Here is a 7,737-nt window from a genome sequence, read left to right as displayed (position 1 = left end):
TTACTAATAGTTATTATAGAAACTTTTTACTTTATAAACATATCTTTCCTTAGATTTTTTTTTTTTTTTTTTTTTTTTTTTTTCTGTTTTCTTAGTTATTTTTGAGGATATTTTTTATGATAATTTTGTAAAAAAGATCTTGTCCTATAGAATTTGATAAGAAAAATATATTCATATAGAAGATTATTTTTTTTAACTAAGAAATAAATAAAATTTATATATACTTAAATGATATTTTTTATTTGGTTAAAAAAGTAATAATCAATACAAAAAGTAATTTTTTTCAATCTTATTAATTTAAAGATATAGAATTATATATCGAAAAATAAAACATAAAAATTATAAAACTCAAATAGGTTATTTTTAGAATATAAAATTTTAGACATAGTATATAAATAAATTTTAAATTATAAAATGATTAGTATTTATACATTATATAAATTATATAAGACATTTAGTCTTTCATTTAAAATATTAATTACTATTATATTTTATTAAAAAAATATTTTAATGAACTTAGAAATAAAAAGATTTATAAACTTGGTATACAAAAATAAATTATAATAGAATAAAGATATAGAAACAATTTATAAAGATCTAAAAGCTATATTGACTATAGTTTTTATGTCGTATGAGTGTTTCATAATCAGTTTTATATAAATTTATACACCAAATTATTTATAAAATGCAATATTATTGTCATTTAATACAAATAGTTTTATTTATTTATTTATTTATTTTTTTCTTGTTTAAAAATACTTTTTCCAACAAAAATTGATTATGAGATTTAAAGTAAATAACTCTTTGCAAACAAATATTTATTTTAAAATATTCCTATGATATATAAAAAAACTAAAATTAAAATAACGTAGATCTATCTGTCTCTAATTGAATCTTAGTTCCCTCAGGTTCTGATTTTTATGAGTTCTAAAATGTAATAAAACCATTTACATAATAAAAATAACCTTCACTTTTTTTGATTTCCAACTTAAGAACCCAAATTGATTTTATTTTACTTTTACAGACTCCCACTTAGAATAACCAAACTTCACATTTCAAATGATCCTAAAATTAGAAACTAAAACCCCATGTCTCCAATTTTTACCTCACCCCTGTTCCCATTTATGAAGATGTCACATTTGTTGTCTCGGTGGACTATGGGCGGCTTCTCGGTGGATTATGGGCTAGCCCACAGAGGATCTGCCTTATCCTACTCTTCACCGTGTCCATTTTCACATGCTTCCCATGCAACTTGTAGTAATCTGCCAGGGTTCCAGAATTGAACAGCTCCGTGATGAAGTTCACGTTCATGTTGGGGTCGTCGACCCAGACCGCTTTGTAGTTGATTATGTTGGGGTGCTGCAACGTCTCCAAGAAGTAGATTTTGCACTCAAGTTGGTGCATCTGGAACAGGTCAGCACCGAGAGAGACTTGATTCCAGGCCACCTCAAAGCCTTGCTGCCTGTTGAATGCTCAATACACCACCTTGCTAGGGCCCCTCTCCAGGATCTCTCCGTAGTACATGTATCAGATGGTTGGATCCACCTCTTCGATGTCTTGATTGACGCTATTCATCTCCATCTCCGTATGCGTGACGATGGAGGCTGAGTGGATACGCCGGTCATTCAATCATGCATCCATATAAACAGACACAGACGGGCAAGATGAATCGGAGACATACACTCTCCCGTCCTGCGAGAGAGAGAGCAATCAATCACTAAAGAGAGGAAGACTTCGAAATCACTATGAGAAGTAATAGTGCATCGACAATTTATAAGGGTTGAAGGACGTCCTCGTGGGCCATTTCCAGCTCCAGTTGTATGTGGAGGTGTAACTTCACATCCTCCCTTAGTTATAATTTTGAAAATAACCAGACTTGGTTCCAAACTTACGTGGCTTCTGTGTTGAGTTCAATTGTGACTGATCTGTTGACTCTTTTGACTCATGTTCCCATCGGTATCAAAAGATACAAGTAAAGCTCAATTGTAGTTTGCAGACACATCATCACTCTACCCATTAGTGTGAAAGCATCCAATCTCCGCAATTGAGGAACTGCAGGGATTTAATTTTGATTTTTATAAAAAGGACACTGTTGGTAAAATTTCTCCAACTATGGGAGCAAGAATATTATCCTCGTAGCATGGCACATGTCTTATTAAATGGATAATAATGGTATATCATAAACAAACTTCACCAGAATTAGTTGCACAAATAATTAGTTCAATAGAATCATAACTTTTTATGTTTTTTTCATGAAATTTTAATTTACAAATTATATTGTATGTTTATTTTTCTATAGGAAAATGATTTTGTATCTAATTACTCAAAATATTAGAGTGTGGTTGAGATAACACAATGGCAAAAAAAATATCAAGTTGCAAAATTTAAGGTAGTAAAAATTGACAAAAATATAAATTACAGGTTGTGGCAATTAAAGGTGAAAGTTGTGTTTTTTGTATTGAGAATTGATTTTTTTTTTGGATTGATAGTCTAAAAGTAAAGGTGAAAAAGAAGTATCTTCTATAATTTATTGTAATTTGAAGATTCTAAAAATATCTAATGTATTCACACTTATTTGTGTAATAAAAAATATAATTTTTAATTTAAAGTAGAGTATAAACATAATAAGATAAATTCCAACTTTGGATTAATACTATAGAAAAAGTACATTGTACTATTTTAGAGATTGCTTTAAGATTCAAGAAACAGAAAAAGGAATTAAAAAAAAGATCAATATTTATTTTAATTTATTTTAATTATTAATTTTTTGATTGATCTTTTTTATTAAAAATATATATTTTTGAATGATATTTTTTTAAATAGTAAAATTTTTAAAAAATAGAATAATAAATTTATATAGTGCAATAAAAAATAAAAAAAACTTTAGAATATTTTTTTTAATTCAATAAAAGACAAGTTTAGATAGATATTAAGAGAAACTTCTATCATTAAAAATCAAAAGAATTAAAATCATATAAATGCATTATAACCATATATATATATATATATATATATATATATATATTAAATCATTAAAAAATTATAAGATTGATAGGTTTTTATATATATTTTTAACTACTTATATTATAAGTATATTTTATACTAGAAATAATTACAAGCCTACTAGGATTTTATAGTTTATTTTTTAAATTAATTAAAATATAAAATAATATTTAAAAAATAGAAGAAATAGAACTAGAGTATTTGCATGATTATAAAAATTATATGTAATATCAAATTTCATTCAACAACATAATAGTTTCTCAATATTTTGATATAATTTGTAAATAAAAGAAATATTAGCTAATAGAAGATTTAAAGTTATTAAAATAAGATTATAATAGTTATAATATAATATCTTTTTTTTAGTTATTTATTAGTCACAACTACTACTTCATTATTAAATGCATCAAAATGCATTTAAATTAAATTTTCTAATATCTTCTATCTATCATAGTAATTGCCTCTCTATCAATGTCTTTTACATCAATTCTACGATTTACTTCCATATCTTAATTGATTATATCTATATTATCAATCTTATATGTACTTGTATTAATCTCCTCTATATCCTTGTTATTCACATTTGTTGTATTATCAGCTTCTATGTCTACACTGCCAATGTCTATATCTATCATGATGCTTATATGTACATCTTACATTATTTTTCCTATATAGCAAAGATGCTCAACTATGAACACATAGGTTTTTATTAATGGAGCTTATTTCTTATTGTAAAAAAAGATCTGGTATTTTATTACATCATTTTTAATATACATACTTCTTTATTTCTATTTTTTCATACTTTCTTGAAAAAGTCTCACTTGTTTATTTACTTTCATCAAATTCTTGTGCTTCAAAAATTAATAATAATATACTTATAATATCAAAGATTAGTCTTTTCTTGATTAAAAGTGGTTTATCTCTTTTTCTTGATAAGACATAGGTACATTAAAAGTTGTAGATTACCTTCTTTTAAACTGATATTATTTTTAATATTTTCTTTATCCACAAGTTCTTTTTTTTACTTTACTTGAGCAATATTAGATATCTCTTTTTTTTCCTAAGTATTATTATGATAGAACTTATCAAAATAAATAATTCAATGGTATAAATACAAGAACAATTGAGGGAGTTAATACTTGCAATGTATCAATTCAATTTACTACAAAAAAGAAGAACAAGAATAGCAAAAAGTGGAGATATAGAAATGATTGGAGCTGCTTCAATATCTACACCAAATCATGTCTTTTTTCTTATAAAAGAACACCATTCAAGCACTAGATAATCAAGAATTATCTTACTTAAATTTTTTTGATGGTACAAGATCAAACTTTTGAAGATTCATCAATCAAGTACAACTAACTATTCAACTTCAATTCCAAAGTTATTCAATTTTAAGATCACAAGTCAAGTTTATTAAAACATTACTTTTTGATTCTATATTATTATAATTTTCATCTTTTACTAAATAATATGATCTAATATTAGATAATTTAGAAGATTTCTTGGTAGAATTTCAATCTATATATGAAGAACATAATATAATTTATGTTGCAATAAACAAGATCTATATTTTACAATAAAAAAATTATTCTATAATATTGTATGCTTTATAATTTTGATAACTTATGATTGATATTAAGTAGGATGATGTTGCATTTATTAGCCAATTTTTTTATGGATTAAAATATGAGGTAAAAAAAATTGATTTGTAATTTATTTGATCGTGAAACATTAAGTCAAGCAACTGATTTTGCTGTAAAGTATGACAATTGACTTTTTAAATTTTGGTATAAAATTTGCATAAATAGGCCTCAGCATTATTATAATTCAATGGTAATACCAATGTCTTTTCAATTCATACCTTTGAAAGTAGAGAATATGCAAATTGATGTGATATGTTTCAAATTTCTTATTGAGCAAGAAAAGATTCATTGTTGCCAAAAAAGATTATATTTATAACATAAAAAATCAAAGTACATTTTTCAATATTGTCTAAAAAAGCAATGCAATCATAAAATAAAAAGAATAACTCTCAAAGAAGATAATATGTCAAAAAATGATTTTGTCCAGTTACAATTGAGATTGTATAGCTAGAACCTTGTAAAATACCTAATGAAGGTCTTATTATCTTTTCAAAGCCTTCTCTTTGTTTTATAATAGATGATAGTTTAGAACCTACAAATCACAAAACCTCTACCTTGCTAGATTAAAGAGACTCAGCTTGTTGTTTAGATGAAGAGTTTATTAAAAGATATAATATACTTTTAATAAAAAAACAAAATATGTTCATGTAGAAATCATAGATAGTCGTTCATTGTCTTTTAGAGACATTATTCATGAAAAATTTCTTTTAGAAGTGATAACTAATGGTCATAGTATCTTTGTAGTATTTAATATCATTATATTTCTTCCTAATCCAACCATTTTAGGTTTATCATAGTTAAAAAAGTACAATCCTTGAATAGATTGGATTTTTCATAGTCTTAAATTTTATGAAAGTACAACTAAGAGTATAATTAATCAAGTAGAAAGTCATAAGTTTAATATAGCTAAACCTATATTTCTAGGCCCAAGAATTTTTTTGCATGTTGCAAAGAAGGATCACCTTATATCATTTATGCCACATCTATTTTTAATAATAAAAAGACTTTAAATAGAATTTTTAGCCAATATAAAGATTTTAAAGATGTATTTTAAAAAAAAAAGCAGATACTCTTTTGAAATATTGTTTCTATGATTACTCAATTAACCTTTAAGAAAGAGCTTAACCATTATTTGGATCAATCAACAATTTATCACAAAATGAGTTGGCTGAATTTAAAGAGTATATTAAAGATAATCTTGCCAAGAACTTCATACTCCATTTCAAATCTTCAACAATAGGTATAATTTTATTTGTGAAGAAAAAAGATAAATCATTGTGGATGTATATCGATTATCAAAGACTCAATAAGATCACCATTAAAAATAAGTACCTGCTACTTTTGATATCTGGACTTCTTGATTATTTAAATCAAGCTAAAATCTATACAAAAATAGATCTACAAATGACATATAATCTAATATGCATTAAAAAAAGAGATGAATAGAAGTTTGTATTTTGAACTAGATACAAATGTTTTGAATATAATATCATGCCTTTTGGACTTACAAATGCACTAGTAGTTTTTCAATATTTAATAAATAATATCTTTTGAGAGTTTTTAGATGATTTTGTTATCTTTTATCTAGATAATATCTTAATCTATTCTAACAATAGAAAAAAACATGAACTTTATATTTATTGTATATTATAAAAACTAAGACATGCAAGATTCTATGCTAAGATAAAAAAGTGTATATTTCATCTATCCAAGTTGACTTTTAGGATACATCATTTCAAATGATGGACTTATGATAGATCTTAAAAAAGTTTAAACTATTATGGATTAATAGATTTCAAAAATAATAAAAGATTATAATAAAAAAATTTCTTGAAACCAAAGCATCTCCATTTTTAACTAATGAAATCAATACTAATTATTGATCCAAATTTTATTAAACAAGTTCAATCAAGTATATCTTTTGATCTTCTTATTTGTAATACTAAAAAAAATTCTTCAAAGTTTCATGATAATTTCGAATTTGAATTCAAGAAAAACCTATCATATTTTTAAAGGATACTTATATATTTCAAAAAATAAAACTTAATTACATCTTCTTCAAGCTCATCTTAATTTTCTAATAATAGGATATTTTCGATACAATAAGACTTTGGAACTAATATTCAAGGATTTTTGGTGGCTCAAAATATGGAAAGTGGTCAAAGATTTTGTACAATCTTGTGATATTTGTTCAAGATCAAAAACTCCTCGTCATTCATCTTACAGACTTCTTCAGCCATTATCCATTCTATAAAAATGATAGTCTTTTGTTTCTATGGATTTTATCATGAATCTTCTAGTTTCAAATTCTTATGACTTTATATTTGTGATAGTAGATTGTTTCACCAAGATAGCATATTTTGTACCATATATAAAATCTATCATAAGTAAAGAAATATCTAAGCTTTTTCTTATTAATATCTATCATTATTATAAATTACCTAAAGATATTATATTAGATAGAAGAACTTAATTTGTATCAAGATTTTAGAAAATGCTACTGTATTACTTATTATTTTGTTTGGAAATGTACTAGGCACTTGGCTATGGAAGATAAAGTTGTATTTTATAAGTATTTAAAAAAATCCTAATGGATTTTACTCACATAAAAAGAATGTAATTCAAATTTTAATTTATAAGTGCTTAAATTTGATACAAGGTACTTAAAAATACTCTTTTTAGTAACCTCAACTATATGCAAACTCCAATTGCCTTATTACTTTCATAATTAGGTAATTTTGATTTCTTTTTACAAGCCCTAATTATAGTCAATGATATTTAGCAAGTTATAACTCCTAATTTGACAATATTTTTAGTAAAAGTTTTTTACACAAATGCTTTTATAAGTATTTTATATGCTATGAAAAATTTAGTCCAATCTAACTTACAAATTGTGAGAAAATATCCAAAAATCCACACTAATGTGACTTGGCTACCAACTAAAAAGTTGATACAAATGTTCAAGTAGCAATTTCTCTTTTTCCAATTGTTAACTTAAGTTCCAAATTGGTATGTAGCTTAATCTTTAAGTCTTCTAAGAACTTGCTAAATTTCATCTTATTTCAATTAATAAATCTTTAGATATCAT

The 7,737-nt window shown here is 24.7% G+C and overlaps 1 pseudogene; it reads right to left on the bottom strand.

The window, feature by feature from the left end:
• Positions 1–327: 327 nt before the first annotated feature.
• On the bottom strand, positions 328–2,736 carry LOC149989264 (putative serine/threonine-protein kinase WNK9 pseudogene; annotated as a pseudogene).
• Positions 2,737–7,737: the final 5,001 nt, after the last annotated feature.

This window comes from Physcomitrium patens, chromosome 5 (genome assembly GCF_059467195.1).
Source record: "Physcomitrium patens ecotype Gransden chromosome 5, ASM5946719v1, whole genome shotgun sequence".
Taxonomy (NCBI): domain Eukaryota; kingdom Viridiplantae; phylum Streptophyta; class Bryopsida; order Funariales; family Funariaceae; genus Physcomitrium; species Physcomitrium patens.
This window is presented reverse-complemented; position numbering and strand designations above follow the sequence as displayed.